A 12,610-nucleotide genomic window follows, 5' to 3' on the forward strand; every position below is an offset into this window, starting at 1 on the left:
TCAAAAATACTAAAAAGCATCAAACATATTTTAAATAATTAAAAATTATTATTTAATAAAAACATTTTACATTTTTCAGCCATCGGTCCCCGTTCCTCGATCGTCACTTGAATATCCCTTAAAAAATACATTTTAATGCAACCATCTCGAAAATATATTTTAAACATGCAATATGCACAACATAATTAATTAACACAATTAAAACATTTAATTAAAATACATGAGCATTTAATAATTCAAATACATGTGGTTCGTGTGGACCTTTAAATTTTCGGGGCGTTACAAATTGATAGGCTTATTGAGCCTAAGCCTTATTTAGGGATTTAATTAGTGTATAAAAATAAGTAAACCCTCCCCAAACTCCTAGATACACAAAACTTTCTCCACCACTTATACACGATACACACACGAAGAAGTTGAAAGGAAAAAAACTGTGAGCTTCAAGGATTTATCAAGCACAGGCCCTCGTCGTCGTCGTTCTTCGTCGTCAACGAATTATTGTGCGTTTAAAACTCTAAGGCATGCCATACATCTCCCTTTCTCGTCTATCACATCGTTTTAAACATCGTTAGTATGAAAAGCATGACCATTATGTTATTATTTTCAAAATATTACTCATACATGTTTTAAACTTATGAATTTTGATTCAAAACCATATTCTATTCATGTTAAGGGGCTGCCATGATGTTAAGTGATGATCAAGTAAAGTTTTGACATGAATTAGAGTCCTAAACACACACCAAACTCACGGAAATCACAAAGGAACAAAATGGAATCGATTTTGTTGTCTTGGGGTTCATGGGGTTCGGTTTGCATGTCTTAGTAGCTTGGCTTTGTTCGGTTGGACTGAGGCCGGGCTAGGGGCTCGTGAGGGGTCAGGGTAGGGACCCTAACATGGTTCGATTCGAGAGGGCTGGGAGGAGTCCTAACCCACTAGGACTCCTACCCGAGAATCGCACAACATATGCGCAGGGTGTGCAGGATTCTAGGGGCCTGGGGGCTCGTTTTGTGGTTCAATGGCCAGGCTATGGTTCGTCCTTAGGGTCTCATGCGAGTGCTCAGTAGATTGGTTCAGGGGCTGGGGTGTCTGCTAGGATCCTAAGCTCACAGCAAGAGTCCATGCTTAAGGGGTCTCTCGGCCGCTGCATGATCATGGGAAGGGGGTCACGATTTCGAGTTGTGGTCAGATCCTATGGGTTCCAAGGGTCCAGTAGTGTGCACTAAGGGGGTTGGTCAGGGTTTGGTTTGGCATGGCTCGAGGGTGGCTCGACAAAATCGAGACATGGCTCGGGTGGGACTTTTATGGGTCATTTTAGGGTTTTTAAAACTAAAATAAATCGAAACATGGCTCACGGGGGTAGATTCGTGGTTCAAAGGGCTAAAATAATATAAAAAGATTAAGTTTTGAATTTATGAATTTTATAGTAAAGTTTGGGATTTTTTCGGGATTAAAACGCCTTTAAGACAACTAATTACGAATTAATTAAAAAGTCTAGTATTAAAGCTAAATAAATTTATGGGAATTTTAATTTAGGCTTAAATAATTATTTGGGTCATGTTAGAGTTAATGAAATCAAGAAAAAAGTCAAAACTGAGAAATTTTACGTCTAGGGGTAAAACGGTCATTTTACACCAAAAAAAATTAGTAAACGTAATGGCAGTGATCTAAATGCTATTGTTATGATATTATGATTATTTCAAAATTTTTATGAACTTTACATGATTAAATTGTGATTTTTAAATGTCCATGAATTTTTATGACTTAAGGTTGACATTTAAAATATATGTGCATCCTTGGTTTCAAAAGAAAAAAAAAAGATATTTATGCATGATTTTTGTAAAGTGATGAAAATTTAAAACGTTGAAGGAAGTGAAGTAATTGTGACTATTGAAGATTTGAGGTAAGAATGGGAATATCGTGATGGAAAAGGCCCCAGAGGGAGCCTATTTATGGGAAAAGGCCCCAGATGGAGCCCGACGATCGTATTTCCATTCGGTGAGGATATGCCAAGGCTCAGTGGACGAGAAATTGTCGCTGATGTCCCCGCAGCCCAGTACTGTGGTTACATGTAGATGGATCCATCGACTTTTTGAGGATTGAGGAAAGTCACAATTAACGATCTAAATTCAATAATAAGAAAAATATTTATGATCATTATAAGAGGATACATGTTATGATTGAGGAAAAGGATAAAGGTTGAGGATAAGTTATGCATTATGAAAATGATTATGAAAAGGTTATGTTTAAAGTTTACGCATCTTCATGAAATGTTATTTTTATGTAAAAGTATCTTTCACTGTTGCATGTGATTTTATACGTATTACTTGTTATCAAGTTTATGGTGTGTTGAGTCTTTAGACTCACTAGGTGTAATAGATGCAGGTGAGTTTGAGGGAGGTCTTGATGGTTAACCTGACTGGACTGAAGGTGCACACGACCCGAGGACCAGCGCTTCTACTTTTCCGCAATTATGATTTATGATTACGATTTAAGTAAAGATTTTTAAAACTATTTATTTATGCTTTTGAGTGGTTTTTGAAAGGATGAAATTTTTCACGTTCATTGCTTAGTAGGTTTGGTAAAAGAATTGACGATTTCATGATTTTTAAATACTAGTTGGTTGAGGTTTTATTTTTAAGTGGACAAAATATTTTATAAAAATATTTTCATATGTTGGTAAATGTTCGACCGTTTCATGTTATGTTTTAAAAAAAAATTTAGCACTTTTTAACATTAAGAAAGGCAGACGTTTCATAACCACACCTAACCATACCCTATGCAACCTAAATCAAGCCATTTAGAACCCATAGAATCTCTTAGCAACCTACTGAAAATTTTTGCCCATGTCAACCAAACCCTAACCTCAACCAACCATGTGCCCCTTCGATCCTAGCCCTTAACCAACGTGACCAGCCCCTAACCAGTCATCTTAGGACATAGACCGAACCCTTAGTACCCTACTAGACCCACCCTAAAGAGCCATGGACAAGAACGTGCATGGTCCACTCAAAACCCTCACACGCATGACTAGCTTGGGTCCTAATCGTGCGCCTCCCCTTCTTGGACCATCCATCCATGCGTGGACCATCATGACTCCATGCTAGGATCCTCACGAGCCCAGCCCCTTGCCTGGATAGGAACCGCACGGCCTCCTACTTTAAATTCCAAACATTCGAGCCCTAGACCCCTTAAGAACCCAAAAATCGTGCAGCCCTTCCCTTGCCTCTTTCCAGCCCTACACTGTGCCTCTAGGGACCATTAAACCTACTGTAATTTGACCCTCTAACATCCCTAACTTGGCAGCCCTTTGTGCTTCATAAATACCATGAGTTTCATGTCCAAAAATCATGTTTTTTCCATGTATCAACCATAAAAACGAAAATATAAGAAGGGACATCAGATTTTTCATGCAACATGTATATTCACACATAATATGGTAGGAATGATGAGAAAAGAAGGATTAAGACATTTCTTTGCGCGATTCACGCACGAAAATCAATTCTAGACACGTAGGATCGTTGGCGGAGAGACAGGGGAGCCTCGGCTGCGTTTTCTTACTTAAAATCACGTGAAAAAGCTTGAACGTGGGTGTGTGTGTGATGTTCGGTTGGTAGGAGAGAACCCCTAGGAGTCTTTGTGGTGTGTGTGGGGTTGTGTAGAGTTTTAGGGCTTGAGAAATCAAGGTTTAATATAAAATACTATGGTAGAAAGTTAGGCACATTAATTTTGATATAATAAGCCCATTAGAATGTAGAAAAATATTTCTTTTAGTAAAGTTTTCGAAATCATTAGCCGAGTTCTCAAAAAGTCTTTACTTTCATCAAAAATCGATTATCGGTTTAAAATACGACCCGGCATGTAAAAACACCTCAAAAAACATCATTTTCGAAATTTTCATATAAAATATACCATATACTAAATAAATAAAAATAATCATTTAATAAAAATATTTTTTCTTTATAAAAATATCGGTTTAAAATCGCGTCTCGAATAGCCCTCGAAAACATTGTTTCATGCATTCTGCTAGAAAACCTTACTTTTAACATGTAAACATGCCTACCACATTTAATTAATTTAATTAAGTATTATTTATTCTTCTTAGATTTACATGCAATTGGATTACGTTATCATATTTTGGACATTATATTTTATATAAATATATATTTCTTACATTTAATGGAAAAGGAGGAGACCTAAGTGACGACAAGGCAAATGCGGGCTTAGATTACAAGCTAGAAACAACAAAATATATTTTATGCGAGTATTTATTGGTTGTTTCATTTCTTTTTCTTTTAAAATACTGTCTTAATATATATGTACGGACGAGAATTCATATATATCCTTATATTAAATTAGATCAAGATGAATTGTGATTAATATATATATATATATATATATATATATGTTTTGAATCTCTTATACCATCTAATTTCGGCGTCAGGTGTGTTTTTATATTTAATACAAAATATAATATTATATGATATCATATTTTTGATCAATTTATCAAAAATTTTAAATTTTTAAATATTTTATTTTGATCTGAATTGTTGTAATTATTAATTTTCTAACTAAATCGAAATTTTATAAAATAAAAAATTTATCAAACTTAATAGATATTTATAATTGTCATATGGCTATACTAGTTTGAGTGTTTATATATATATATATAGACATGCGATTTGTGTGCTATAAAAAATATAAAGAATAAAATATTTTTAAAAAATAATTTATAATAAAAATGATTGATTTTTAAAATTAAGATGGTAGGAGAGTAATTTATTGCTTTTGATGAAACATCTACTACCTAAATACTACTGAAATTATTTTCTTTTTGAAGCTATGACAGAAAATGCACACGTATTCATATACGTAAAAATAAGCCAACTATGCATTTTAAAAGGTCATCCAACCACTGAATGAAAATAACTACGGTTAATTAAATATTAAAATGTAATCAATCTCCTAACCTATTGTTTTAAAAGAGAAACTCGAACATTATATCAAAATTCTAACAAAATCAATAACGTATAAAAAGATTCAAAAACGTTTAAAAATATTGTTTAAACCCATGTATCATAATCATATTATGCGGAAGAAATGCAAGGTCCTCAGGTTATCAAGTGCACCCCCTGCTTCGACTACTAAGTCTTCAGCGCCTCCAGTCTCCACATCCTCTTGATCACCTACATCAATCACACTAATGAGTCTAAAGACTCAACACACCTGAACCGTAATAACAAGTGCATATACATATCATGCAATAATGAAGAGTACTGTAAGAAAAATTACTTTAATGATCTTTAATAGCATGTACTTAATAACTTTCATGATCTTTAATAGCATGTACTTAAACATAACATAAACATATTCAAATCATGTCCCCTAATATCACTACAACAAAAATGACTTTTCGCAGCGCGCAAATTCTCTTTCTGCGGTCCACATTGCACACTGCACAACTGCAAGCTGTTGAAAGTTCAAGATTATCTGCGGCGTGTGTATGCGCGCCGCGGATACTGTTATCCGTGGCATACATGTGCACGCCGTTAATACTATAATCTGTGGCGCGTATATGAACACCGCAAATACTATTATCGATAGCGCGCACACGTTGTGGATAATATTATATGTAGCGTGAAATATACGATGTTAATATTCATATCCGCAACATGCAAACAAATTCTACATCATTCGTTTGCAAGCCGATAAAATCAAATTCGTTAAAAAAAATAAATCGAATGGACAAAAACAATAAACCAACATTTTACAAAAAATTTAGTGGAATTTTAAGTTTAATTAACACAAAGCTGATAAAATTCATTGTTTTTCAGCATATCAAAACAGAAAGTCTGAAAATCCAAAGCAAGATACGGAATCCGTAACAACTTGCTGGTACATATATAACAATGATTAAACTTTCAATATACGCAAATCAGTAGAATATTTATCAATCATACAATACTATATTTAGATAACCATGTGACCGTGCTTCCTATCGCGTCTTCGAGAAACTGCATTTCATCATTTGGTCGAATTAGGTCCCTCGGCACCAAAACCTTATCACCAAAACTTTCCAACAAGATCTACCAAGAAAAATGTGATGCACTTTTGTGTTTGGATCTGTGGATGCAATTCGACCTTCTGCGACAACTAATTCATCAGCACACCCATGAAGCAGCTTACATTTAGTATTAGCACGGATATCTCCAAGACTCATATCCTCAAATTTGACTGTAAATAAACAATGAAAAGTTATTGATTCAACCATGTCTATTTTTGTAACACTTTTGTGGTTTAAAAATACATAATTTAAAGATAATTACCTGAGAAACATGATCAAAATTACCATTTTTCTTGGCACCAATATCGATATCACCATTACTACCAACTTCATTCCCAATATCGCTACCAATGTCACCACTAGCAACCTAATTTTAGAATCAAATCGTGTCAAGCGATGTAATCATGATAATTCAAAAGCATTTAACTTTGTATATATACCAAACATATTTTTATATGTTGTTTACTTACTAACCTGTTCTTGCTGATTCATACTTTGTAAAAACATGGACCCCATTTCTTTAATTTCTAGCTGATTTTGTTGTATTTGTTTTTGAAGGCTTTGTACCATAGTTTGAAGTTGTTGAACAGTTCCATTTTGTTTCACAGAAGCTCCAACTTTCGATAATGTAACTCTGAAGCTAATTCCGCGCACTCTACCCTGAGCTTCCTTGACAAACACAAGGCTAATTGCAAAAAACAAATTTATGAGCAAAAGCGATAAAACCGAGAAGGGATTTCAAATAACAGAGAATTTGCATTATCAGAAGTAAAAGCAGCTCTAAGCATTTCACTTGAACTAAATTATAATGGTTTTACAAATGGAGTAGTGTTCAAATTTTCTTATTTGAAAACAAATGAATCTTCCACACATAGCTGCTGATAAAAATAATAATAACAGCAGCTCGTGACCTTCAATGCATAATTTACACTCAACAATACTATGGCAGCTTGTGGTACTTTGTAATTTTCTTTCAACAAGCTGTGGAGCAAATGTTTCTTTTCTTCTAAATGGGAACCTACATGTATTAGTTGGGTTTAATATTTTAAAAATTGTCTGGAAAATTTGTTTAAGAAATTGTGTTTAATATTTTAAAATAAAATATTTATTTTATTATCATTTTCTCTCCAACAGCTTGAGTACTAGACTCCCCATTTTTTTCTTGTGATCTTCAATCCAAACTTGCAATCTCATAATTTTTGTATATGTCGGGCTTCTCTTTTCCTTTAATATAGAAATATATACAAAATCGTTAGAACATAATTCAATATGTATATATCATTCATAGTTACATAAATTATAAAAAGAAATTTACCATAATGTGAGTCAAACGAGCATAACCTCTCCGGCTCAATGTGTGAATGTGATCTTGTTTTTTTCTCATCGCAATAAATCTTTCACTCTTTTCCTGAGATTAGTTAAAATCACATAATCAAATTGTTCAAAAGATTAAAACTTAGTACTCTCTTGCCCAACCAAAGCAACACAACCAAAATATGAGGATTCAAGGAAATTCAATACATTATAGCTCATTTGTATCAAGATTTTAAGTTTAAGATGAAAGTCTCGATCAAAATACAAAACTGAATAATAATTTAAATTGAAAAGCATAACTATATAATTCAATCGCAAGATCAAAATGCATTTAATAAATAATCAATAAAATCATCAAATCATTATACAAAACTGAAAAAGAAAGAAAATGGTGCCTAAAGAAAAGAGAGAAACAGAGAGAGAAGGTCAGATGTCCTATGTGTGGCAAATAATGTATGTGACAAGCAGTCTCGTCGGTGCAACAACACAATACATTAACCACAAAGATCTAAATTTTGGTCCATAAATTCTGGCTTCAAAAGATTGAGATATCGTGAAGCCATTCTACTTGTATTACCTTCTCGTACAAGTATTTGCAATTTGGATTTCCTATCGCGCCACAATTTAGCCAACTTTCAAAAAATTAATTTCTTTTAAAAATCCTCAACTTTGTAAGTCAGTTGTACATTAAATAACTAGAAAATATGTCTACATTTTGTTTTGAAAATTGAAATGAAAAATTAAGTAACTAAATATATTGACAGTATTGATAGGGGGGATCATCGTTGAGCTACAATAGCTCGGTTCTTGAATATTGAACATCGATGAATTAAATCGAGTTTGGTTTCAAACCAAGTGGAAGACACTCGAAATAATCATTCGTAGAAACCAATTAAACATTTTGTAAAGCATTTAAAATATATGCAAGTTGAATGAGTGAAAATATTTTGGTTGAAGCATTTTATCCAATACTTGGTATACAATATTTTGGTATTTGAAAAACACATAAAATGCTTTAGCAATGCTTCTTTAAAAACAGTGGAAATGAACAGTAACACAATAAACAAATAGACACAAATTTGTTTATGGATGTTCGGAAACTTCAAATAATCCTACGTCCCTTCTTCGTTTTGGGAAGGATTCACTAGAAGACTTTGATTTATACAACTCTTTGTGCAAACCCACTTCGAAAGGGCAGCACCCAACTAGAACTTCTAGCACTCAAGATTGTAGGCAGCACCTCACAATCAACATATTTTTTAATGTCTCATATGCTAAGACTACAAACACAATGTTTTACGTCTTTATGTAAAGACTCACTCAACTAATATTTGAAGTTCAACTCTCTTGTATATGTGTGAGTGATTGTGTGTGAGGAATTTATCATTTACAGTGTACATCTCAAATGTATCCTCACACAAGGGCTTGTGCTCTCAACTAGCCGATTTCTTCATGCTAACTGCCCACGCTTTGAATCCTCTTCAAAAGCTCTTGTTTGATATTCTATATATTGTATTTATAGGCCCTAACAATTAAATATACGTTAGATACAAGAATATGATCGTTCAGAAAGTTTCTGTATTGTTTCTGAAATTGCAACAGTCAAATTCGCCTTACTGGACATTTTCCCGACTGGTCAACTTTGATCAACTCAACTGATCGTTCAGTTCAACTGGTCAGCAGCTGGTTCAGTTCGGTTCAGTTGGTCAGCTGCTGGTTCGGTTAAGTTCAGCTGGTTCAGTTGGTCTGGTTCAGTTCAACTGGTTCGGTTGATCAGCAGCTGGTTCATTTTAGCTGATCAGCAGCTGGTTCAGTTCAGTTCAGCTGGTCAGCAGCTGGTTCAGTTCAGTTGGTTAGCTGCTGGTTCAGTTCTTGTCAGCAGCTGGTTCAGTTCAGTTCAGTTGGTGTGCTGAAATCAGCCTAGCTGATTTCAGTTTGTACAGAACCAATATTTTCATCGTCATATATCAACATCTTAAACTTCGATTCAAACTTTGACTTTTGAAGATGAATTCTAGATCATTGTCTTATCTTTTCAATGCATACTGAATCGCTACATTCCAATAATCGAGATGAGAGATATGACCAAAATATCGCAACTTTTCATACCCAACTGATTGCTGTTTTTGTGCAATCAGTTTGGTAATTCAGTTATCCGTTAGACCTTGAAAACATCCGAATTTGCCCAACTGACGAGAAATACGACTTGTTCGAAATTGAGTTTTCTGATCAATCAAGTTAGCGGATTGTCATTTGCATCATCCAATTGAGAGATATCAACAAAATACCAAAACATGCTAGAAATTCAGATTGTGAAGAATTCAGTTTCAGTTTGCTTCTTGTTTTTAATAACTTCACACTTGAGTAAATTTGTTAGAAACACAATAAAAAGTTTTGTTAACATCAAAATCAAGATTGCTAATATGAAATGTTCTAATAATCTCCCACTTTTTTGATGATCACAAAACTTGGATAAACAATCAATTCAACTAACATATTTCTCCCCCTTTTTATGTGAATCAAAAAATCATATTTTCAAAAATATTTTAAGCACAAAATTTTCTCCCCCTCAATATTTAAAAATAATCTCTCCAATAAAATTATAATGAGTTATCCCCCTATATTTCTGAAATTTTTAAAATTATAAAAGAAGGGGGATAACTAATCAATTTTCTCCATGGTTCATTTTCTGCCGCAGCACATATGCTCTGCCTTCAATGAATAAACTGATTTTTCTCGAGCATAAATAGGCTGCAAATTTTATACCACTGTAAACCTCTATGAGTCTAGTTTGCAACGCAAAAAAGGTTCATCATTTGGACACACGAGCAAGGAGATATGTCATTTTTCCTACGATCGCTGCAAGCTGCTAGAAAATTCAATTTTACATATATATGTTTTAAAAATATGAAATTTTCGAATTTTAAACATCAAAATCAGTTTAAATGTTCTTTCAAGAACAACCCGCTTTGATACCAATTGACATGATCGATTTGGGGGATCATCGTTGAGTTGCAATAGCTGGGTTCTTGAAATATTGAACAACGATGGATTAAATCGAGTTTGGTTTTCAAACCAAGCGGAAGACACTCGAAATAATCCTTCGTAGAAACCAATTAAACATTTTGTAAAGCATTTGAAATATATGCAAGTTGAATGAGTAAAAATATTTTGGTTTTAGCATTTTATCAAACACTTGGTATACAATATTTTGGTATTTGTAGAACACACAAAATGCTTTTGTAACGCCACGAAAATTCAAAGGTCCCCGGGAACCACATGCATGCAATTATTAAATTCTTTGTGTATTTCAATTAATTATTTTAATTGCATGAATTAATAATGTTGTGCATATTTGCATGTTTAAAAATATATTTTTCTACATGGTTGCATTAAAATGTATTTTTAAAGGTCATTTGAGTTGCGATCGAGAAACGGAGACCGAGGGCTGAAAAATAGAAAATGTTTTTATTGGTTATTTGTTTTTAATTATTTAAAATAAGGGTGATGCTTTTTCTTATTTTGAAAATAAGGGGTTTTGAGGTCATTTTATACGCCGGGACGTAATTTTTATCGGTGTTGGTTTTTCTACAAAAATACAAACGTATTAACAATCCGGCTAATAAATTCACAAACTTATTTTAACAAAATTATTTTTATACTTTAATTAAAGCACTAATGGGCCTAAGCTTGGTTAGTGTTTCAATTATATATTTAAAGTGCGATTCCACCCCATTAATCCCTACAACCACACGTCCCACTTCCCCCAACAAATCAAACTCTCCCTTGCAAAATTTACACGGCACACACAAGGAGATTGGAAGGGAAAACATCAAGTTCTTCAAGCCAAGGTCCTCCTCCTCATCGTTCTTCAATCGTCAACGTTTTTATCGTGCGTTATTTACGCAAAGGCACGTCATATTCTTTCCTTCAAATATCCATCACACCATAGTATTTATTTAATTGTGTTTTACATAAAAATCAAGTGCCATCATGTTATATTTTCGTATATGCTTCATAAGTGATTTTTAAGCCTTGGGTTTTCATTCCAAAACATGTTTATTATGTGCCTAAAGGGGTTGTCATGAATTAGGATGATATAGGGCATGTTTTTACACGAGTTTGAGGCCTTAGACACACCCCACACATGCTGCAAAAACAAAGGAAATAAGTTGGTAACACGTTGCTGTCATGGTGGGAAGGAGAGGTTCGGCTTTTGGGTTTTGTGGCATTGCTTGGTCTTGGCTTGGGACCAGGGCTAGCCAGGGTAGTGGTTGAGTTGAGGGAAGAGTTCTAGCCATGCTAGGGCTCAAGAACAGGGGCTGGGGAGGAGTCCTAACAAGCTAGGACTCCACCCGGGAGAGTTATCAAGGAGAGGCGCATATTCAGTAGCTTGTGCAGGAAGAAGGGGCTCCGCCAGGGGGTCTGGGCTGGGCTGGGCTAGGTCCTTTAGGGTCTAAGAAGGGTGGTCCAGGATTGGGGCAGGGGCTGGAGTGGCTTGGGTGGCTGCTGGCTCGAGCAAAACGTGAGGAAGCACATGGCAGCAAGAGGGCGCGAGGCTGCTGTCCCATTCAGGTATGTTGCTGCTCGCGTCTAGGGGCTTTGGATGGTCTGGGGATGGTCTAGGTGTGGTCCAGGGGAGGTTAGGGTCATGAGAGGTCAAGTGGTTAAGGGCTGGAAGGGTCCTAGACTAGGTGGCAATCCTATGGCACACACACATGCAGAATATTGGGTCGTAGTTCCAGGTGAGTTTTTGAGCGGGCTAGGGCTGGTTCTTAGGGCTAGGCTTGGTCAATAGGATCCCTAGGTGGGTTGGCTAGGGTTTGGCTCGAGGTGGCTTGGGCGTGGCTTGAGTAAATTGGGAGATGGCTCGGGTGGTTCGACAAGGTGTCAAATTCGAAAATTAAAAGGCTAAAATTGGAAACATGGGTCCACAAGGGTGTTTCATGGCTCACAAGGGTAGAATAAATAATAAAAATGTTATGTTTAACATTCAGGATCAAAATAATGAGTTTTGGATTTATCCGAGATTTAATCGCCGCATGAAATGTTAATTAAAGAATTAATTAAAAGGCCTAGATTTAAACTTAATAAAATTATGGAAAATTATATTTAAGCTCAAATAATTATTAAAAGTCTAAGTTTTGAATTTGGGAATTGTATATTAAGGTTTGGTTTAATTCGGGATTAAAATGCATTAATACGTCACATTTAAATATTAATTTAAAAGTCCT

At 34.8% G+C, this 12,610-nt stretch overlaps 1 long non-coding RNA gene across 1 annotated transcript; it reads right to left on the minus strand.

Annotated features, from left to right (window-relative positions):
- Positions 1-7,178: 7,178 nt before the first annotated feature.
- On the minus strand, positions 7,179-7,474 carry LOC142526701 (uncharacterized). The gene is made up of 2 exons (XR_012815314.1): positions 7,378-7,474; positions 7,179-7,286 (listed from the first exon to the last, which is right to left on the minus strand). It is a non-coding gene; the product is annotated as an uncharacterized LOC142526701 (long non-coding RNA).
- Between the last annotated feature and the right edge of the window lie 5,136 nt (positions 7,475-12,610).

Source organism: Primulina tabacum, chromosome 15 (assembly GCF_025594145.1).
Source record: "Primulina tabacum isolate GXHZ01 chromosome 15, ASM2559414v2, whole genome shotgun sequence".
In the NCBI taxonomy this organism is placed as follows: domain Eukaryota; kingdom Viridiplantae; phylum Streptophyta; class Magnoliopsida; order Lamiales; family Gesneriaceae; genus Primulina; species Primulina tabacum.